Source organism: Phascolarctos cinereus, unplaced genomic scaffold, assembly GCF_003287225.1.
Source record: "Phascolarctos cinereus isolate Bilbo 61053 unplaced genomic scaffold, phaCin_HiC Scaffold_5;HRSCAF=322, whole genome shotgun sequence".
Taxonomy (NCBI): Eukaryota; Metazoa; Chordata; class Mammalia; order Diprotodontia; family Phascolarctidae; genus Phascolarctos; species Phascolarctos cinereus.
This window is the reverse complement of record NW_027555958.1, coordinates 320,534,984-320,558,985: the sequence shown is the minus strand read 5'-3', so window position 1 is coordinate 320,558,985 and position 24,002 is coordinate 320,534,984. Positions and strand designations below refer to the sequence as shown.

The following is a 24,002-nucleotide window of genomic DNA, read 5'->3' as shown; positions in this document are numbered from 1 at the left end:
CAGCACATTTTGTGGTAGCAAAAAAAACTGAAAAAGCACTGGCCATCAATTAGGGGATGGCCAGACAAATAGTGCACTATACATGGATGTAATGAAATATTAATACATAGGAAGAAACAACAAACATGATGAATACACAAACACAAGGGAAGTCTTACATGAACTGATGAAAAATGAAGTAAGCAGAGGGAAGAAAATATACACAATGACAACAATCTACATGGAAAGAACCACAATCTTAAATGAGTGTTGAAAAATTACAAAGAACAAGCATGATCCCAAAGAAGAGACATGAGAGACATTGGCACCTTCCCAATTTCTTTGCAGAGGTGAGAGGGGAAGGGGTTCACAAGTGTGGAACATAGCATCTATTTTCAGATGTTTTTTTCAATGTACTGCTGTTTTTTCTCTTCCTCATTTTCTTTTTTCTTTTTCTTTTTAAAAGTCTTGGGATTGTTCTCTGGAAGGGGGTAGGGAGAAATTACAGGCAATGTATAAAGAAAAAAAATTGTTAAATAAAAGTAAGGCCAGACTCTCCCCCAAGATGGTGCTAAAGGCAAAGGAAATGGTGGTCCCCTCAAGACAGAACCAAGTCCAAGGCCTTAAAAAGGCCAAGAAGGCAGTATGGAAGGGTGTCCATCCACAGTCACAAAAAGAAGACGACCAAACATTACCCACTTTTGGGGGACACTAAGACTTTGAAGGCAGCCCAAATACCCTTGGAAAAGTGCCCCTCAGAGAAACACACCTGATCACTATGCCATCATTAAGTTTCCCATGACCACTGAGTCTATGAAGATGACTGAAGACAACAACACCCTTGTCTTCATGGTGGACATCAAGGAAAACAAGCAGGCAGTAAAAAGCTCTATGACATCAAGTGGTCAAGGTCAACACAATGATCCAGCCTGATGGAGAAAAGAAGGCCTATATTCAACTTGCTCCAGACTATGATGCTTTGGATGTTGCCAACAAAATTGAAATCAGCTAAACTGCATCAAACTATACCACTTCGCCTTCAATAAAAAGTTTTCTGGTGAAAAAAAGAAAGAAAGAAAAAGAAAAAAAAAGAAAATTCCACAGATGTCTGTGTGAGCACTAAGGAAAGCAACAATGTGAGAGACTAAATAAAATCACAATTTTAAAAAAAAACACACACAAAAGTGAACAAGAAACACAAAACATCAAGTGAATTATGTACTCAAGACAAAAAGACAATCCCTTTAACTCTGAAAGTTGTCTTTTTTATATAGTGGGAAATAAACAGGTATTCTTCATGCCTGCCTAATTTTAATTAAAAGAAATGATTGGGAACCCCAACATATCTTCCATTCTTTGCCACATATATTCAGGAAGTGAACTTCAGCAAGTCCCAACAACACCTAACATTGAATGTAATTAGAGAAATCAACAAGAAGACCATTACAGCATTAAAACTATATTATCAAAATTAATTCATCATTTTAAATCTTGATTTAGAACTTGTAGTCAACTCACTTGTAGTCAGTACTCTCTCAGCTTCTTTGCTTTTGAATCACGTTTTTAGTAATACCCCCAAAAATTCTAAACAAGCAAACTTATATTCTCTCTTCTTCTGGTTAGTAAAACCTGCCACCTCTGCCTGTTTTATACTGATCATATCTAATGCTTACACTGCTTTATATAAGTTGCACAGCGCACACTTTACGAAAGATTAATACATGTTATAATTTTAAGAATGAATGAGGTAAGAATGTAAAAAAATTCACAATGGGCAGTTTGATCCTCTTACAGGGGGAAGGAAAATCTATCATGACACATTGATTTTAAAAGGCCCTTGCCAGTTACTTAACCTTTGAGATGGCAGAGAGACTGGAAATACTGACAACACTGGACAGACTATTTGCTTTCTGAGTAAAGGTAAGAATATACTAAGATCATGTCAGTTAAGCAAACCACTCTTAAGACAACAGACACAAAGTTGAACAAACATAGCAGAGAGAAAATAATGACAATTCCGTATTTATGTTTTAACATACCACATTAAATGTATGAAATCAGAAAAATCAGGCTTCTTATTGTGAAAGTTAATAGCACTCAAGCTCCAGTTGTGCTGTAAAAATTAAGATTTAATTAATATGCTGTTCTGAAGTCCTAGATCTCCAAAGAACATAAGGCCTAATCAGTCCTCCTTGAATAGCAGAGTAATCAGTTTCAGGGAGGATTCTTAATTAGTTGGTAGCTAGTTTACTGGTGATTAGATTAATAAAAAGGAATACCATTTTGTTAACCTGAGTTAGTCAACTGACACTGGCCTCCTTGCTGTTCCAGGAACAAGACACTGTATTTCTCTACTCCAGGAACTTTCTCGGGACTGTCCCCCACGCTCAACATGTCCCTCTTTATCTCCACCTACTGACTTCCCTGGCTTTCTTTAATTCTCAATTAAAATCCCCTCTTCCACAGAAAAGCCTTTCCTGACCCCTCTTAATTCTAGTGCCTTCTCTGTCTTATTTCCAATTTATCCCACATATAGCTTGCTTGTACATATTTGTTTGCTCATTGTCTCCTCTATTAGGTTGAACACTCCTTGAGGGCTGAGTCTATCTTTTGCTTCTTCTTATATCCCTAGAGCTTAGAACTGTGCCTAGCACATACTCCGCACTTAACAAAGGTTTACTGACTTGACTAATTGAGAAAGGATGTGCCCTTTAGTTTATCAGGAGCCTAAAAAAAAGTGTACCTTTACCACTTTAGCAAAGAAGGGACAAGGAAAAGTGTTTTTGCAATAACACCACTACCTGTTCAAGGTGGTAAATCAAAACCCCTAAAATCTGTATTACCACCTTTGTCTTATATTGTGAGATTTCATCTTTTGTTTCAATTTCCATATAATATATGTTGGAAGCTGCTGGGTTTCCAGGATTTGGATTGGCAGAAAAAAATTCTGTCAATCAGAATCTCTCCAAGCCAATTCTTCATACCTTAAAAAAATTGTCTGTAGATTGTAGTTAAAACACTACAGAACACAGATTGGGTTTTCTTTTCCTATTCTATTTAACTACTTTTTCATGACCAAATAGATAGCTAAAGATCACAAGTAGATTCTCAGGATCAACCTGTTCAAACGCCTCACCCCCTCAGTTTCTCAAATTGACAGATCCTTTTAATAGTCATAATTCTCTTAATTATGTCTTTTTCTCAACTAAAAATTTTATGTATATTTTTTTAAAAACAATTGAAAAACTGCAAACAAATGGGTGGAGAGTTAACAAATAGTAACATATAACAATCTCATTGTGCTTTAAGAAATTATGAATGATAAATTCAGAGAAAAGTGAGAAGACCTGTATGAACAGAAGCTGAGTGAACTAAAAGGCTCTAAAAACACCAATGCAGAAAATGAGTCACCCTATTTTATGCAAGAAGGTAAAAAAAAACATACATCCACAATGACTACTAAACAATTAACAGAAACCCAAACTCAGAATAGTAAATAGTAAAATAATAAAGACCAAAAAGGATAGATAATAAAAGCATTCTTCCTCCTCACCATCTGCATAAAAATAAGGGTCTAAAGGCCATTTTTATGCACTTAAAGAGTGCTGTATTTCAAACGTGGGGGAGACAAATACAAAAAAAGAGAAAGACTCAGCCTTCAAGAAGCTTACCATCTAAGATGGGGAGAAAACATATAAAAGGAAGCGGGGGGGGGGGGGGGGGGGGGGGGAGATAGGTGGCATAAGGTCAGAGGCATGATGGAAAAGTCCAGCATTACAGCCCAGTGAGAAATGTCATACACTTGCTGGACAGTTACTGTAGTTAACTGTGTGTCTTTGTTACAAAATGTAAAAACAAAAGGCATCAACAAAATGAACTTCCAAAAAACACTTCCTTATTCATGAACTTAGAAACTGAGACCAAGAGAGTTTAGAGACTTTCTCAAGGCACCTTAGAGCGAAGGTGTCAAACTAGATTAAAATGTAATTGGGAAATATTTAACAAAATAAAAATACAACAAAAAATGGATAATATTAACATGGTTTTCTAAGTCAATAAGGAGTCTCACTTCCAGTTTAGTGACCCCATTTCAACATGAGTTTGATAAGCCCAGCCTTAAAGGAAGCAACAAAGATTCAAACTTCAGATTCTCTGAGCTTCAGATTTATCCTTTGGACTCTAGGTATGAAAAATGTATCAATTCTGTAAATATACACATAGGATTACAGAACACTTTGTTCTAGAAATGAGACCAGATCACTGACACATGATTTCAGGGATAAAGGAGTTAACAGTAGATAGGTAAACACTGTACTGAAGCCATATACTCGGGATCATCAGCTATAGAGTCCTAAAAAAACATTCTAAAAATCAAATACAAAGCTCTCTCTGCTAAAGAGACTGAATCAAACTGCAAACTGGAAGTCACCTAATACAAACTCTCTTCCAAAGCACAAATCCTATTCCACCAAGTTTTTCCTTCTGTTGTTCCAAAGTCAGCCTTAGTAACTACTACCATTTGCTCAGAGCTTTGCCTGCCTGGCTGGCAAATAAAACAAGCCTCTTCAGCCTTGAACAGCCCTTCAAATAGCTAAAGAGCAGTACCATGTCATCTCTAAACTTAATCCCTCCAGGCTAAATGTAAACAATTCGGCCACAGACTTGGCGCTGCGGAATCTTAAAAATTAAATAATCCAGCTCCCCCCTTTTATCTATGAAGAAACTTAGACCCAGTTGAGAGGAAGAGACAGCTCTTTCAATTAATCCTTATCTGCTGAGTACCCTCCTTATTGAGGTCACCCTACTCCTCCACATACTCTAGCTCATGATACTTATGCTACAAAGGCAATTGAAATACTATTATTATTAATAATAATAATATCTATATAGTGCCTACTCAGTGTGCTAAATGATTTACAATTATTATCTCATTTGATAATAACAAAAATGCTGGGATAAGAGTTGTTATCGTTGTTATTTTACAGATAAGGAAACAGCAGCCAACAGGTTAAGAGACTTGCCCACAGTCATACAACTAGTATCTAAGGCCACATCTCAACTCAGGTCTTCCTGACTCCAGGCCCAGCACTCTACCCATTTCGCCACATAGGAATGGTGATGTCTAGCGACTCCAATTCCTAGTTCTGCTCCACTGATCTGCCTACAGAAGATTAAGAATACTATAGTACAATCTAGTTTTAAAGGAAGGCTATGATGAAGGCATTTATTCCTGTGGAAATATACTGAGGTTCTATATACTGTGATTCCTCAGGAATCAGCAAACTAGCCCATTGGTCACTAAGTATTTATTAAGCACTGCCTATGTGCCAGGCACTGTGCTAAGCCAGTCTCTGTTCCAAGCAGCTTCAGAGAGCCAAAGGAATAGGTATCTTTAGGAAAGCACAGGAGTATTCAGCCCTTGGGATGTTAATTTAACCTTTACTAGGAAATTATTAATATCACAGACTGAAGTCTAGGACTGTCTGTCTGCGGTCCAGATACAAAGAATGTGATTTATTCAAGGCAGGCATATCTCAGTAGGCCAAACCAAACCATACACCTTTTTTTTTTTACTGCACACCTTAATTATCACTTCAAAATATTCCAAGGTGTGACAAACTCTTTATCTCTCCTGCCTTGCTATCAGATGCAGTTTCACTATCCATACACCTTTATTCTATTCAGCTTAGTGGCAGGACATTTGATTACGTGTGAAGAAGTCCCTGTTTAAAAACTGGGTGCTCCATTCAACATTTAAGACTGGGTTCAAATCCCAGCCTCAGATACTTATTAGCTCTGTGACCACTGGCAAGACACTTAACCTTGCTAGTCCTCATCATTTCTCATCTAGAAAATGAAGGGGTTGGACTCAATAATTTTTGTGGTCTCCTCCACTCCTAAGTCTATGATACTATAAACAGGATGACAAAGATATATTAGTCATGTTCCAAACAAATGCAACATTGGGGCGGGGGAGGGGAGGAGGAGTCATCTCTATAAGATAAGGGCTTAGTATCCACGATACAGAGACAATGAGGGGGAAAAAAAATCTCAAACCATTCCCAAATAGATACATAGTCAAAGGATATGGAAAAAAAGTTTCCAAAGGAAGAACTGCAAATTTAACCATTACATAAAAAAATGCTACCAATCACCAATAAAAAGAGGAAAGCAAAGCCCAACAACCCTGAGGTTTCAAGTCTTACCCTGCAAACTGACAAAGATGAGAAAAGACTAGACTCTTTAATGTCAGAGGGCAGATGGCAAAAAAGATACACTGTCGGTGGAACAGTGAATTTGCTTCAGCCATCCTGGAAAGCAATTTGGAATTAAGCAAATAAAGTGGCTAAAATATAAGTGCCCTTTCACCCAGATGGATATTCCACTGCTAAATATTTGCTCCAAAGAAATTAATGATTTAAAAAAGGCTCTACATCCACCAAAATATTTTTATAGCAGCACCCTTTGGAAAAGTAATAGGTCCACAGCTATAAAAACACTGTCTATATTTTCAGATGTTTTCAATATATTGATTGTAATATTGGGATATGCAGTTAAATGAGTACATGGTTAAGGCTAATTTCCATTCTGTATTACTCTTTAGTCTCTAATTACTATTAGTCTTTCACAATGTAGTATGGTTTCTCAATAGCTATGCCAACAATTTACAAGCTCTGGTAGATCCTCCAAGACTCAGTATGGTTCTTGTTTGACTTAGAATGGTCTAAGGCTGAGTACAGAGGGGTTCATCATCAGATGATTACCAAGAGGTTAATTTTTTGGACCCAGAAATGATTAAGATGTGGTTGAACTGCAGTCTGTATCAGTGGAAGGAGGACCTACAGGGTTGGAATCTGTTTCCTGAAATATTGCTCTACCTTTATAGAAATACAGATTTGAAAACCCACCTCAGGAATCGAGCATTCCAAATTTTAATTCATAATACAAAGAACACCATAGCACTTTAAACTTCTTTTGGCCTTAATTGTCTTATGTAATGTTCACTCATTTTCTGAAACAATTCACGTTGCGACAGCAGTTCCTTCAGCAACTCTTATACACAAAAGAATGGGAAAGTTTTCATTTGTAGTTGATAGTGAGCCTAGAAGGCCAGGATGATTACACTGACAGAACTAAGGTTGTTCAAAGAGGGTAACTGCCCTGTGCTCGTATGTCCCAAACATCAAGGTGTTTTGTTTAGAGAAACTTTATAAGCCATCATATTTAAAGCAATGATTCTGTTACTTCCTCTATTCAAAAGCTTCATAAAATCAGTTATCTGTTAATGATACCAAGTTTTAAAATAATTAATCCCATTTAAACATCCTCTTCTCCTTAAAATAAAATCCCAAATGCAACAGTAATCATTAAACAAAGATCTCTTAAACTTCATCTTTACAAACACCTGATTAATCTGGATTTTCCTGGAAAGAGGCCTTTAACTGTAGGCATTATGAGCCTACAGCTGCATTTTAATTGTTCTGTTACGTAATAAATAGTACACTATGCAGACATGAATGATAAAGTCTTTTAATAGGCACTCAGTGGAGAAACTTTTCTTAGTGATCCTAAATACCCAACACTGATATCCAAAAGTCTCAGAATGAGGGAAATGTTGTGGGGTTTTTTTTTAAGGGGGGGCGGTAAGTCAAAAACATTAAAGAACCACATGCACATAGCATCACAGAATGAGTCAGTGCTCCCGGAAGAAACAGAACGCATGTGTCAGGACTCCCTGATGTGGAGCTCAGGATAACCACTAAGCAACACTGCATCAATCACCTATACCAGCACTGCTGCTCCTATGTCCTTAATTTTCAAGTACTTTAAACACTACGGAAGGGCCTAACCATCTGCTATGGGGGCACTCCAACTGAAGGGATTCATGTGATCACAGATCAAAACAGCAACCAAAGGCAAAGCAGCAGCTCTGAGGTATTAAATTAACAAAGTGTTATCTAATAATCCAGCCTAACAACCATTTTAGACAGAGAGAAACCAGGGAGTCAGTGCCTTCCCCCATTTCACAGACAAGGAAACAGGTACAGAGAGGCCAAGTAGCTTGTCCCTGTAACTGAATTCTGGCAAGGGCAAGGCCCAGGACCCAAATAATCTGAATCTCAGTCCAGTCCTAAGGAGCTTTGTTTTTTAAGTAGATGCATCATCTCAGGATGAATATTCTAGTGTTTTATGACTTCTAGAAAATTTCTAATTAAAACCTCCAGGAAATGTATGGGTCAAACCTGCTGGTTTCTCCTCCTATATGGGTTAATAACTCACCTTATTATCTCAGGCAAAAAAAAAAAATCAAAACCTGTCTCTTGGTCTCAATTTCTACACCTGTAAAATAAAAGTAATGTTCTCCACCCACCTGTAGTATATGGCTACAGTCAAAACTAATGAATTAATTCAGAAAGTGCCTCAAGGTCCCTGGATTAAAAGTACAAAGGTCACTATTATACCTACACAATAAAACTGTTTTTGTAAAGTACTCTCTGTCACTTGGTTGCCCGGTTACCCATAAAACCATAGCACCACTGGTAACATCAACCTAAATAAAATAGTTATATTATCCATACAAACCCCTTCCCCACAAAAACAAACTCACTCACAACTTTTATATCAACAGAAGTGTGGAGCTCAAACACAAAGGAGTACTTAGAGGGAAATAACAGGGAATTAGTACTATACATAGTGATCCAAAACCACAAATGGTCAAGCTGAACGATGACATCATGAAACTCAAATTGTTTCCTAAGATATCCACACACAGAGATACTGAATATGTAAGCAGCTGAAACCCACTTAGAAGTGTTAGGTGATGAAGGGTAAGATGTCAAGGAAACCAAGAACGGGAGGATAAGAGGGAAAGATAGAGCCAAAAAAGCAGCAGGGGAGCATAGCAGGGAGGAGGTAGGGAGAAAGGAGGTCCAGAGGGAAGGGGAGAGAGATGAAAAAGTAAAGTCAGAGCAAAAGTGGGAAGGAAAGGATGGACTGGGGGGGGCCCACTTTAAGGAAGATGACAACAAGATGAGGAGATGGGGTGGAGAGGAAGAGAGAAAATTTTGGAGGACTGACAGAGGGGTGACAATTAATTGGAAAAGAAGAAAATGGGAGGGGGTGACAAGAGTGAGAGAAAAAGGAGGCAGAAGAAGTTGCCAAAGAGTTGATCGAGTGACTGACAAGGAGTGAGAGGAGGCGGAAAGGAAGAAAAGAAAAGGGGGTTGACAAGCAATAAAAAGAGCAGCAAGAGAAAGGTAACAAGGAAAGAGTAAGAAAAAGGAGAGACAAGGACTGGGAGTGGAAGGGGAGAAAACAGAGAAAAGGGGCTACTAGAGAGAAGAGGGCAAACGAGAGAGGGATTTAAGGAGAAGAAAACGGGGGTGACGAGAGGTAAGGACTGAAAAGCAAAGGAAGAGGTGATTAGGGAGAAAGGAAGTGATGGACTAGAAATGGAGCGACAAGGGATGCGGGACAGGAAGGGAAAAGGAGGGGAGAGGAAAAGGAGTGTGACCTGGGGAGAGAGGAATGGAAAAGAGGGTTGTCCAAAAACTAGGAGAGCAGACAAGACAAGAGGGATACGAGAAAACAGACGGGAGCGATGAGGGATGAAGAAAAGGATGGGGACGGTGGAAGAGAAGGAGGCGTCAAGGGATAAGGGAAGGAAAAAGAAGGGGCAACAAGGAGATGAGAAGGTGATAAAAAAAAAAAGTGGGCGCCCCGGGCTCAGGGGATGGAGAAGACCAGAGCTGAGGGGCGCAGGGACCCCGGCCCCTGCCCGCCCACGGCACACCCCAGGCGGGCCTGCACACCGCTCGCTCCGTCTGCCGCCGCGGTCCCGCGTGGGCACTGGGTTTCCCGGACGCCGGAGTCGGTGACGGCCTGTGGCCCGAGGGCCCGAGGCTGCCCGAGGAAGCGGCCCCGCGTGACAGAACGGAACTGCGAGCCGGCCGGCCCGGCTGCTGCCTCCTGAGAGCTTGCTTACCAGCTCGGGGCTTGCCTGGCTGGGCTCCTCCGCTGGGCTGGGCTAGGCTGCACGGTCCGTCCCGTCCGCTTCGCTTCGCTGCGCCCCGCTGCCCGCGCTCCTAGTCCGTCCTCCTGCGCGGCTTCCAACGTCTGCGGGCTGGGGCCGCCGCGCGCCCCTCCTTCACCCCTCCGCCCGCGCCCGGGGCGGGCCGCGCGCACGCTCCCTGCGCCCGCCGCCAGGTCCCGGGGGAGGGGGAAAAGGGCGGAGGCGGGGAGCACGCGCAAAGCACCGGGCGGCTGCGCGTGCGCGCGCCTCCCCCACTTACCCGCGGCCCGGTTCGCCCCCACAGTAGACGCGCAAAGGGAGGTAAACGGAGAAGGAGGGGAAGGGAGAAGTGAGCCTGAGAATAGACCGACTGGAGGAGGGAGAAGGTGAGGGAGAGACAGACACTGTAACAGAGGCAAATAGAAACACAGTAAGAGGTGCGGAGACAGAAACAGAGAAAGACCAGACGGACAGACCCTTCCCCATCAACTAACTCCCAACCCGCTTCTGGACTCCCAAGCACACACACGTCCTGCCATATACTCACCTCCTCCGTCTCTTTCCCCCACCGTACGAAGATTTTTACTTGTGTACTTGAAACTTCCCTAGGAGTCTCCTGAAAGGCTCCTGTAAAGATGAGAGGAAAATCCAAAGGTAAATAGGATGGTTCTAAATCTGGTTAGTTGGTTTTGTTTTGTTTCGTTTCGGGTTTTTGTTTTGGGGGGGTTTTTGGGGGGGGTGTTGAAAATGTTTGAAGCCTCGCTGGAGAATCATAAAATTATGGGGTCTAGAGGAGGAGGGACCTCAGAAGTCATCTAGTCCAAACCCCTCTTTTTACAGAAGAAACGCAGAGAAGTCAAATGACTTAAGGTCACAAACTAACATCAGAAGCAGAATTTGAACACGGGTCTTCAGACTCCACTGTCAAAGCAAGAGGAAAATCGGAAAGCAAATAAGGTGGTTTCGGTCCTTGTTATTCAATTTGCCCCTGACTCACAAGGGATGCTAATGTCTACTTGTCTTGACCAGCCTATAGGGAAGGCAGGAGAAATCCCGGCAGCAGCTTAAGTCTGACATAGAGGATCAGCAAAGCGGAAAAGTTTTTTTTTTCAGGCTCCTGGTGGAATTTTATATGAATGGGTATTCCAGGGGAAAATTCCATGGGGTCGGAACTAATTATAGGAAGTTGCCTTGTACCTGAAATTCGGGGTTACCTGAGAATACCCTACGCCTACTTCAGCTCACTAAAACAGTACTTCAGATCCTCTGCCGAATTTCTCTAACCACTTCAGACACACATCCTAGCTTTTAATTCAGGGAATACTGTGTGATCGAAGCATTTTTGAGATGCCTAATGTGTGCCAAGCAACGTGCTAAGCTTTGAGGAATGCAAAAGAGGGTCCCAAACCCTTCTGCAAGGCAAAAGAGACTGCCTCCTCTCAAGGAGCTCTCAAATGGTTCCGCATGAAACGTCAGGCATAAAAATCAAAGGATCGAAGAATGTGACAGCTGGAAAATACCTCAGAGATCATTTAGCCTAACCCATTTTTCAAAGAAGAAAACTGCTTTATGTCACTTCGGGCTGTCTTAAGTTTTTCCATTTACATTTGTTTATTTCAAAGAAGAGGAGATATGGAGGACTCCAACTCTAGCTCACGACCTTCTCATCTTGCTCACGCGCGCGCACACACACACACACACACACACACACACACCCCCTCTACCACCACCACCAACCTCACATCTGTGACATGGGGAAGGCTAAGATAAAGGGAAGGGAAGGACTTCCTTCAGACTGCTTGGTGACTCAGCCACTTGGAGTCCTGACTCCATGCCCAGTGATTTACTCACCAGATCAAACTCCTCTACATTGTAAATCACTAGCATAAGAAATGCTGAATAGTGAAAGAAATGGGACTGAGATGAAGGGAACCAGTCAGGCACACTTCCTCATTTATTGATTGCCTTTTATTCACAACCTCATCAATATCCTTCCTCATTTACTTCTGCCAGTTACAACCTCTGGATACCAGCATCTTTACCAGTTTGTTTCCCCGACAAAAAGATGATTCCAAAAATGTCTAAGGGATTTAAAAAGGCCTAGGCAGGAAGGGTTCCTTTATCTCTGCTTCAAGAGGAGGGATGGGGGGAATAAAATCATTTGAAATAGAGAACTGTTCAACTCACTGTGAGAGTTAAAAAAAAAAAACCACAGTGGAAATTCATCTGAGGTCTCAAATCCTGAGGGCTCTCTGTTCTAGGAAGAGGGAACCCAAAGTTGCATCCCTTCAGGAATTTCCCAAGTATGTTAATTCTATTGTCAGTGTATTTAGAAAGGGGATGTTAGGAGGGGATAGACTGGGTACGAGGTAAGGCAGCATCTCCCAGTACCAAGGAGCTCCAGTTTATCAATTCATTTATGGATTTTCCACTTGCCAAAACCAAAACAGCAGAATCACTACTAGCTAGGTCATGTGCAACTTTCATCCCCTTGTTTCTTACTCTTTCCTTGAGCCAATTCCATGACTCAGCAGCACAGATGGATACATCCCCTGGTGCTTTCAGAATCAAATATGTTGCACAAGAGAGAAAAAAAATTTAAGGCATTCTGGCTGAAGACAAGGACCTGGGCATTTCCTAAAATTAGAGAACTGAGCCTACAGTGAAAGATCACATTTCAATCAGTGTTGGGGGAGGAGAGGGGAAGGAACAAGTATTTATTAAACAACTATTAGGTGCCAGGCAACATACTAAGTGCTTTACAAATAATGTCTCATTTGATGAGGGTGGAAGATGGGCTAAAATAGGCTCTTTCTCAGTATGTGCCCACTCGAACATAGAAATTGACACAGGACTAGAGGAGAACGTCACAGAGATAGAGTATAAAGCAAACGCAGAAAAGTTCAAGATAGACAGAAAGGAATTATAAGTAAAGGAAATAAAAATGCCCAATGTGTCCATGTCATATATTAGGAGAGGTAGTAAGAGGTGGGAGGTCCCTTTTGAAGAAGCAATTCACAGAAAGAGCATTTGTGTGTCACTGCATTGATGTTAGGATGAGGGTGAGTGTATTTTGTACGTGTGACTATAAAGGAAATAAAATGCAGCTTGCTGGACACCTTAATGAATGTGTCAAGTCAGTCAATCAACATTTATTAAGCACCTACTATGCCAGGCACTATTGTGTTAAGCTCTAGGAGTAAAAAGAAAGACAAAAGACAATCTCTACTTTCCAGGAGCTCACAGTCTAATGGGAGATAGCAAGCGAATAACTATGTACATACAAGCTACAGACAGGATAACAAAAGATATTTGACAAAGAGAAGGCACTAGAATTAAGAGACACTCTAGAAGGTGGAATTTTAGCTGGGATTTGAAGGAAGCCAGGAAACAGAGAAGGGGAAGTAGAACATTCTAGGCATGAGTGAAAGCCAATGAAAATGCCAGGAGTTAAGAGATAGAGTATCCTATTTGAGGAACAGCAAACTGGATCTCAGAACAGAGTACATAAGGGTGTAAGGAAAGGAGTGGAGGGGAAAGTTACAAAGGGCTTTGAACTTCAAAATCAAGATTTTATATTTCATCCTGACAGAAAGCCACTAGAGTTTATTGAATAGAGGAGTGACACGGTCAGTCCTGTTCTTTAGGAAGATCACTTTGGTGGCTGAGTGGAAGTTGGACTGTAATATGGAAAGACTTAAGGCAATGTGACCAACCAGCAGGCTATTGCAATATTTTGAACATATTTATTTGTTGTCTTCCCCTGTCCTTGAAGACAGGGACTATCTTTTGCCTCTTTTTGTATCTCTGGGACTTAGTACAATGCCTGACACAAAGTTGTCACTTAATAAATGCTTATTAACTGACTGACTGATATAGTCCAGGAATGAGGTAATGAGAACCTGCCCCAGGGTAGTGGCCGAGTCAGAGGAGAGAAGGGGGTATATGCAAGAGATATTATAAAGGTAAAATCGGCAGGCCTTGACAACAGATTGGATATGGGGGGTGAGAGATGGTGAGGAGTTGAGGATGACACCTCATGATTCCAATATAAGTGACTGGGAGGATATTGTTGCCCTTTACAGCAGTAGAGAAATTTGGAAAGGTAGAAGCTTTGGGAAGAAAAATAATGGATTTAGTTTGGGCCATGTTGAGTTTAAGATTTCTATAGGATATGCAGTTTGAAATGTCAAAAAGGCAGTTAGAGATGTGAGCCTGGAGATCAGGAGAGGAAAGGACTGGATAAGTAAATCAGAGAGTCATCAGTATAGGGGTGGAAAATGAATCTATAGGAGCTTACCAGATCACCAAATAAGATAGTATGGAGGTAAAAGTGAAGACTCAAGACACAGTTCTATGGGACACTTAAGGTTTGTAGGTGTGCTATGGATAAAGATATGGTTTGTGTGTATCTAAGTTTATAAGATGGGAACATCTCACAGTCTACTCTATCTGCTGTTTGAATATAGTTTATTTTTCTGTGCCCATGTATGTCCTCCAGGGAATGGACTTCTTTGATTCAATAGGCAATAAATAAGCACTATTTTTAGATGTGGGCAGTTTCTGTGAGGAAAAAAAACCACTAATCTGATTAATCTCAATAAGTAGAAGGTGGGAGCCCTTGTTCTGCTTGGCTTCTGATGTCTGCAGTTCCAAAAATATTCTCCTGAATAGTTTAGGGATGACTGCCCATACAACAAATCATGCATTTATAGGTCCAGACAAAGAAGAATTGTGTCCTTCCCTTGTATTGCTACCTTTCCTAATACACTGACAATAACATGGACACACCTGGCTGATTCACAGGAGGTTTGTAACTTGGGCTTTGTGCCTCCTTAGAACAAAGCCTGTCTTAGGGGCCTGATTTCAAGATACCCCCAAAATATTTCTCCTGTTTCTTGAGGCTTGAAACCACATGTCCCTCATCTCCTTCAGCTGAACATTTTGATCCCCTTTTTAAAATGCCTGAAAAGGAAACATGTCATCAGTTACTAAGCTTTTCCTGATATCTAGTTCCTTTGCTGAAAAGCAGGTTTTGATATGAAGAGTGGACAGTAAGTAGCTTAGAAGAGAGGGAGAAAGCTGCCCAAAGGAAACGTTACTATGAGCTTGGAGGTTGGAGCTTCCAAGGGAAACTTCATCTGACATAATTTTCTTGATGATAACAATAATCATAATAATCAGAGCTGTAGCATTTTTATGTCACCTTAAGGTTTGCAGAGCACTTTACAAATATCTCGTTTGATATTCACAATATGGTAGATGCTATTATTATCTCCATTATAGGTAAGGAAACTGAAGCAGACAGAAGTGAAGTGACTTACCCAATGTCACACAGCCAGTAAATATCTGAGGTTGGATATGAATTCTGATCTTCTTGACTCTAGATCCAGTTCAGCAAGTCTCCTGATTGTCACTGGAATTAATTCAATTGCTTTTAAATGTAGAAGGTTAAGCCAGTCACATAATAAAGGCAAAGGAAAACAGGTGGCTGAACCAAGGATTTACCCAGAAAATTATTAGGACTAAAAGAAACCCTGTTAGATATTGGGTAGCTCCTCTAAAGAGTTGCAGAAAAATATGGATGAAAGATTTTTTTAAAATATGGACCAAAAAAAATCACACAAAACTAGCAGACATGAATGGGTGGGCATCTAAAGGGGTAAGGAGGAGGGAGATTGCCCACACCAAAAAGATTATGGATCCACAGAAATACTGCAGAGTACTTTGAAATTCTTAAGATAGGCATCATATAGGAAAATAGAACATAGTCAGGTCCTAGATTGAGATCTATAAAAGTAGTAGTAGAGGTCATCTAATTCAACCTTCTCATTTTACAGAGGAAAGTAAAGCCCAGAGAGGAGGTTAAGTGGTTTCCCCAAAATTAGACCATAAGAAGCAAAGGAAGAATTCAAACCCAGGTCACTTGACTGCAAATCTTGGGCCTTTTCCACCATACTACACAGTCTCTTGGGTTAAATGATTTTAAATGTATCTATACCTTGAAATCTTGTAATCTTGTTCAAACCCTGAAATCAGGCAGAGCTGACTTGGCTGAGAGTGAGTATACCTTGATCTTTCCCCATTCCTAGGTAATCAGTCTAGCCCTAGGATTTCACCAATTACACCTGCTTTGATCTTCAGGTAGAACCAGGGACTGGACATCTGCTCTGCTGCCCTTCCTATTCCATACCCAATGGCACTCCAGGAACAGAAATTCCCATGAGTCCCTGCTCTGGGGGAGATAATCTTCTCCTGTTTTCCAACTCTTTCTAAGGAATTGATCATCAAACCTATATTATCTACAGCACCAGCCCTGAAGTCAGAAGTACCTCAGTTCAAATCCAGCCTCAGATACTGTGTATCTAGACAAGTCACTTAACCCCAACTGCCTCCCCCACAAAAAAAAAATTCAAAAAATAAACACCCTGTATTACCTTTACTACATTGTAAAGGACCTGATCATCTGTTGTGCTTTGACTCTACTCAGAATCCCCTGTGATTCTGAGGTATATGGCTGTCTGGTCCAAAGAGTTCTTCCCTGAAGAGCACTCCCTTTTCCTTCATACCCATCCATTAGAGCCCATCCCTGTGGTCTCACAGTCTCACTCTTTGCGTTTACTATATTGATATCTCCAGCACCTGGCACATAGTAGGTGCCAAATAAATAGATGAAGCATTTAGTAATCACTTACTTCCTGTCAGGCACAATGCTAAGTGCTGAAGATACAAAATGTAGGCAAGAAAGGCAATGCCTGCCCTCAGCAAGCTGACATTATAATGGAGAAAGACATCTGGAAGAATGCTGGAGAGGGAGAAAATACTCCCTTGGGAAAATGAGGGGGAGACCAGGGAAAAAAGGCATGGAAAGCCTGTGCTTGCCTATCAGAGCTGAGGGAAGGCTGCAGAGGAAGAAAGAATACTTGTTGATGAGTTCCCTTTCCTTCCATCCTGCCCTCTGGAACCTTGTTCTGTTGTTAACAAGCTGCCCTGACTTGACCTTTGCCTTCACCAAGGAAATTACATGTTAATATTTTGTATATACTTTTATGTGGATACATTTTTTCCCCTCTTTCAGAACTGGGATTGTTTTATTTTGTCTTTGGATACCCAGGGAGGACTTAATTCATTATCAGGCTCCTCTAATTTAATTGAAATGAAATTAAGATATGGCACCTGTGATGATGTGAACGCTGATATTCACTTGCACAAATGGACATCTGTCTGTTCTAACATCTTCTAGGCGTCTTTTAGATCTTATTGACCCTCAAAGAGACACTTTAACAAAGAAAAGTCAGATCATTATTCATATCTACTGGGACATAAAAGAAAACAACAAAAACTCATACTTGAGTTGCCTGAGGCGCTAAGAGATTTATGACTGGTCCAATGTCACATGACCAGTGCAGGTCAGAAGTGGGATTGGAATGTAGGGCAGGCACCCTGAGTCCAAGGCCACCTGGGATGTTGATTGAGTCTTGCTACCTCTCCCAGTAGCTGCTCAATGTTTGTTGAGTCGAGGGGGGGAAAAAGCCTCACAGTTAAACCATGATGTGAAAGGATGCAGGCTGGTTTTGACTATCATTGTATAGCATATTTGTGAATGATCATTTGTGAATCCAGGAATTTATCAAGGTGAGATAGTAATATCAATGGTTCTCTTTTCCTTCCCCGTTTTCTATTAGGAATGGCTCTTCAATTAGAAACTTGTAGGAAGAGGGTGAATTCAATTCAGCTCATCAGTGTGCTGTGGCTGCAAAGACTATAAACAATGTAACTATAACTTAAAGTTTTAAAGTGTAGCTCAATACTCATCAAGGTTAATTGACTTATTTGCTCAGGGTCACAAGGCTAGTAATGATGGAGGCAAATATGAACTCAGGTCTTCCTGAATCGAAATTCAGAAATCCATCCCCTGAAACATCATATCTCTTAATATTAGGATGTTTTTAAAATAATTAAGTGTATAGGAAAGGCCAGAGCTTCAAGGAGGGAGGTTCAAAGAGGGAGACAGTCAAAAAAGAAGGTAGAGGGTGCACGTGTAAGTAGAAGAATCAGGGAAGGGGTCATGAAGAAAGTAGCGCCTGAATTGGGCCTTGAAGGAGGAAAAATATGTCAATAGATAGATACTGTATTTTTAAAAAATTCTCTACTGCCCAGTCAGCTAGTTCTTTCTTCAAAGCTTTCACTAAGCTCTCACTATATGCCAGGCAATGTGCTAAGCTCTGGGACTACAAATATAATCAAGGCAGTCCCTGTAGGAGAACTCTCTGGAGTTTATAATTTAATAGGGGAATGGAGCACATAAAAGGGAGCTGGAAGGACAGGGTGTCCAAGGAGCACTGCCAGCCTGGCCTGAAGCGGGATGGAAATGGTTCCAGGCAAGGGGTGAAAGAAGAGGAGAACCATGGCCTGAGTTCAGGAGTGAAAAAATTAATATATGTTTTAGCACAACAGATAATTTCCAGCAAATACCTAGGGTTCCCCACAGAGTATATTCCCCTGAAAACAGCTACTTTAAGCAAAACTTCAACCATCTCTTTCTAAGAATTATTCATTTTTTTTTGTTTGTTTGTTTTAAGTGACCAATACTGGAAGAGCAATGAAGAACATTTAAAGAGACTCAAGCTAGTGAACTATTATGCATCTTTCTTTTGTTTAAGCAGTGCCAAAGAAAAACAACATTGTCTGAATGAGTGGATAGTATGATGAACTGAGTCCAGGAACATTTCTAGTCTGCCTATTTTTGCTGATTTAGGTAGTGTGGAGCAAGTTGCATCATCCACCTCCCAGACTTGGAATCTAAATAGGAAGCTGAACTGAGAATGGAGTATGCTGAAGGTCAGTGGGATGATTAGAGACAAAACCCAGCAACAATAGGACCTGGTCCCTGCCTTCAAAGTGCTTTCATTCTAAGGAGAATGGATTCAGCTTGGAAGGGGCATTGAGTAGGGGGTTTTATAGGAAGAAAGGGGCATGAAGAGACAGAACTGAACAACTGAACAACAAGAAGAAGGGGCAGATAACTGAAACAATGAAGTAGAAGGGTCTGCCCCTTTCAGTTCAGCCTCATTTGCCCAAAGGACTTTAAAAGCCAAAAAGAGGATTTTTTATTTGATTCTGGAGGTGATAGGGAGCCATTAGAGTTTACTGAGTAGTGGGCTGACCTGCTGTTTAGGAAGGTCACTTTGGCAGCTGAGTGGAGGATGGATTAGAGTGGAGAGAGACTTGAAGCAGGGAGATCCACCAGCAGGCTATTGCAATAGTCCAGATGTGAGGTGGTAAGGACCTCTATCAGGGTGGTGGCAGTGTTAGAGGAGAGAAGGGGGCATATGAGGGAATTCCAAAGCTAAAATGGATGGTCCTTGGCAACAGACTGGATATAGTGGGGGGTGAGAGAGCACCTAGTTTCAAACCAGGGTGATGGAGAAGTTGGTAATGCAGTAACAGGGAATTTTGGAAGGGGGAGGCTTTGGGAGGAAAAATAATTCCGTTTTGGACATATTGAGTTTAAGATGTGTATAGGAGATCCAGTTCATGATAGCTAATAGGCAATCAGAGATGTGAGACTGAAAGTCAGTAAGGAGAGTAGGGCTGGATAAGTAGGTATGAGAATCATAAAAATATATTGACATATACACACATGTATATGTATACATATACATGTATACATATTTGTATGTATACATGTATATGTACATTTAATATAGTGAATCCAATTCATAAATTCAGTAATTGAGTCCATGGGAGCTGATATGATCACCAAGTAAAATAATATAAAAGGAGGAGATGGCCCATGACAGAACTCTGTAGGACACCTAAGGTTAGTGGGCATGACCTGGATGAAGAGCTATGAAAGGAGACTGAGAAGGAATGGTCAGAGAGGTAGGAGAACCAGGAGAGAGTAATGTCATAAAAACCTAGAGAGAGGAGAGTATCAAGGAGAAGAGGGTGAATAACAGTGTCAAAGGCTACAGAGAGTTCAAGAAATATGAGGATTGAGAAAAGGCCTTTGGATTTAGCTATAAAGAAATCATTGGTAACTTTGGAGAGAATAATTTCAGTTGGATGATGAGGTCAGAAGCAAGTTTGTAGAGCATTATGAAGAGAGGAAGAGGATAGGAAATGGAAGCACCTATTATAGATGGCCTTCTCAAGGAGTTTAGCCACAAAAGGCAGAAGAGATAAGAGGCCATAGTTGCCAGAGATGGAAGGATCAAGTGAGGGTTCTTGGAGGATGAGGGAGACATGAATATGTTTGTAGGCAGTAGGGAAGCAATCAATGGACAGGGAGAGACTGAAAATAAGTAAGAGAATAGGGATAACAGCAGGGACAATATGCTGGAGAAGATGGGATGGAATGAGATTACTTGTGCAATTACAGGGGTTTGCCTTGGCAAGGAGTACAGCAACCTCTTTGTGTGAGACAGAGGGGGAGACAGAGGTAGCAGCAGGCATGTGGGTGATGTGAGATGAGAAAAAACAGGGAGCTCTCAACAAATGGCCTCTATTTTTTCTGTAAAATATGACAGGGTTCTTGTCTAAGGGGTCAAGGAGGGCCCATGGGAAGTCTGAGGAGGGATGGAAAGGTTTGCAGGAGCCACTATGGTGAGTGAATTAAATGTGGAGTTGTAAAAGGACTGCCTAGCAGCAGTGAAGGCCATTGAGGGATTTTCTCCACTTTTGCTCAATAGCATGTGGACATTTTTCAGTTGTTTTTGGTTGGCCTACTACAAAGTTGAGAGGAACTTTTTTCCATTGGCTGAGTAAGCAGAAATTTCTTGGACTTTGAAAGGGCCCAGATCAGCACCTACCAGACCTTTTACAACATTCCTGTCTTTGGGATCTAAGTGACTCCTCTCTAATGGCTTTTAGTGAGAGAATGATATTGTATGTAGGATTAAGGGCCTTTTCCCTTCCCTCCTTGAAACCACGTGGCCCTGAGAAATGGGCCTGGGTCCTTGGTCCTTTACTCTAGGTACAGGCAGTGAAGTCTCCAATTGAACCAGATCGAGCCAGGAGCATGAGTCCTGAAGATCCGGGCAGCCAGTCAAGCAGAGATGCCTCAAGTAGCAAGAGTTTAAGCCTCCAGCCCTCAGAAGCAGCAGCAAAGCCAACTTTAGATATGAACTTGTTAGGACCAATGCTACATAGGAACTGAGCTAAATTGTCAGCCTATCTTCCCACAGCTGTGGGGGCATGAGCTGATGAGAGACAAAAGAGATACCATAACCCCTGGGGTACCCTAGAACCCTGAGGGGGAAGATAGAACAGGCCCGGCTCTCAGAAAGTAGGGCCAGAACTCACCATGTTACAGAAAAGGGCCCATTCAGAATGAAATTAGGCCCCTAAAATTGGGGGGCCCTAGAGAGATTCCCTACTGAAAACTTTAAATTTTGGCACTCCAATTTGAAGGATCCTAGAGAAATAGGTTTTAAAAAAATGGGTTGTAATTGTACAGTCTACCCCGACCCCTCTTTTACCCTCATAAGTCAGTTTCATGGAGGTATCTTTGCAGACTCTGAATTTGTTGATTCCTTGAGTGGCATGCTATATTATTGAATCCTGTATAAATACTGATATTGAGTCTAATGGGGAGAAATGTGGAGTTTACATCACTAGAATACTGGTGTCTAATTGAGAAATGTTCATTTTTTTTCTTTTCACATTTAGACAGACCTAGACTGCTTACCTTATTGTGAGATCACTACAGGCTAGAGTGAGGTCGCTGACCCAGGAGAAGACACAGCTCTATAAAGGGAAGAGTTGTTGAAAGAAAGGCTAATTACAGGAATGATAGCTTGCTAAGAGGACCCAGGTCTTTGTTCCACAGAGCTTGATTTAAAGGGGCTAAGAGTGTTCTTCTTGCTCGGGGGATGGGAGGTATCTAAGCCAAGATTCTGAGGGAGCAAAACAGGGAATGTTTCTTCTGGGCCTAGGGCAAGCATTTCTGATCTTTCTAAAAGGAGCATGACAGTCCCCTTTCCCCCAAGATGGTGCCAAAGGGGAAGAAGGAAGTGGTTGTTCCCCCCCAAGACAGAAGCTAAGTCCAAGGCCTTGAAGGCCAAGAAGGCGGCATTGAAGGGTGTTCATAGCCACAAAAAGAAGAAGATCCTAACATCTCCCACATTCTGGCAACCCAAGACACTAAGACTTCAATGGCAGCCCAAACAGCCTCAGAAAAGTGCCCTTCAGAGGAACAAGCTTGACCACTATGCCATCCTTAAGTTTCCCTTGACCACTGAGTCCGCTATGAAGAATATTGAGGACAACAACACCCTGGTCTTCATTGTGGAGGTCAAGGCCAACAAGCATAAAATCAAGCAGGTGGTCAAGAAGCTGTATGACATCGACATGGCCAAGGTCGACACACTGATCCAGCCTGATGGAGAGAAGGCCTATGTCCGACTTGCTCCAGACTATGATGCTTTAGATGTTGCCAACAAAATTGGAATCATCTAAACTATGTCCAGCTATCCCACTCCACCTACAATAAAAAGTTTTCCAGTTAAAAATAGAGAGAGAGAGAGAACATGACAGTACACTAGTCATGAATTCCAGCTGAGCCAGAAGCTAGGGGAGACAAAATCTATGGCCACGGAGTGACCATCAGAGCAGTCTCCAATAGCCCAGAGTAGCATATTGTAGAAACTAGGAGACCAAGGTTAGCAGGAGCAGCATGACCTCATGAGTAGCTCTTATAGTTTTGTAGCATCAGAGAAATTGCTTGCTCCTTGACCATATGTACACATGTTTTCTATACGTGAGCCTCTCTATTGGGACCTCAGTGTGTGCCCACTTCCCCAGATGATGCTGAGTATACCTGTGGGAGAATGCACCCAGTTATGGGGAAGATGTTTTGTGGCTTCTTTTCTTACTCTGTCATTTCAGTAAATACATTTCTTTCAGCTAATTGTGTCTTCTAGCTGATTGCAGAAAAGAAAACACATTGGTGGGGGCTAATAAGCAATACTATTAAAAGTGCAGAACCACAGAATACTTTAAACCTGAGGTCACCATCCTCTGGAGAACCTGTCCTGCAACTTGGGTGGGGGGGGGAGTGCTATATAAGTATAACAAAAGGTAGTTTGAATAAAGAAAGACTGGGGGAATCAGATAACACTTCATGGTGGTACCTGAACTGAACCCTAAAGGAAGATAAGAATTTTGAAAGCAGGCATTGCATTCCAGGGATAGGGAGCAGTTTGTGAAACTGCACAGAGGCAAAACATGATGTCAAATTCAGCAAATAGCTAGTAGTCCAATACAAGGGCATAATGTGAAATAAAACTGGTAAAGTGTGTACTAGTAAAATTGTGGAGAACCTTGAAAGCTAAGCTAAGCAGTTCATATTTTATCCTAGGGAAAATAGGGAACTAATAAAGCTTTTGAACAGTGGAGTGACATGGTCTGACTGGTGCGTGGAGATTACCTTTGCAGCTATATGAATTGATGGATTGGAGAAGGGAATGACTAAAGGTAGAGAGAATTATTAGGACACTATTGTAATAGTGTAGGCTTGAGGTGATAAGGGGTTGAACCAGGGCTTTCTAAAGTGACCTACCTTTGCTTAGTCAGCTACCTAAGGAGCAGGATATCAATAATCTAGAAAGTAGCAAGAGCTAAATTAAGACAGTGAGAGAACTCAGACATTTTTGCAATAAATATTTATTTAGACTCATAGGGCCTTCTTTTGCACGTTTTGATCAGACCAAGGGTGTTTGCTGTCTCAGTCTGCCCTGATGGGCTAAGGGACTTCTAGGCTTCTCCAGAGAATCCCCACCCTTCTAGAAACCCCCAGGCTACACAGCTCTCATTCCCTCCTGGCATCCATGCCATGTTGCCACATGTGCTGGAATCCAGCAGCCTTGCCTAAGAGCTTTTTCTCTCTCTTCTAGTTTCCATGGAGACGCAACAGTTTACTTTTTCCCCAACTGTAAGCCATGGTTATTTTTGAAACACAAAACTCTGAGCCAGGTCACAGCTGGGATCTGGATGATGCAATGACGTT

At 41.5% G+C, this 24,002-nt stretch overlaps 1 protein-coding gene and 1 pseudogene across 3 annotated transcripts in view; one reads left to right on the top strand and one right to left on the bottom strand.

Annotated features, from left to right (window-relative positions):
* Nucleotides 1-15,652, bottom strand: part of DUSP14 (dual specificity phosphatase 14) — a 37,653-nt gene extending 22,001 nt beyond the window's left edge. Inside the window, exons 1-3 of one of the 3 annotated variants that reach the window (XM_078156114.1) lie at nt 15,316-15,652; nt 10,539-10,618; nt 9,965-10,395 (exon numbers count right to left, since the gene is read on the bottom strand). The gene's annotated coding sequence lies outside the window, so the exon portion shown is untranslated. Of the gene's footprint in view, nt 1-9,964; nt 10,619-15,315 lie in introns of all 3 variants that reach the window. The other 2 variants (XM_020991764.2, XM_078156115.1) reach the window with 2 other exon arrangements.
* Nucleotides 15,653-21,586: 5,934 nt separating this feature from the next.
* On the top strand, nt 21,587-22,940 carry LOC110212012 (large ribosomal subunit protein uL23 pseudogene; annotated as a pseudogene).
* The last annotated feature ends 1,062 nt before the right edge of the window (nt 22,941-24,002 follow it).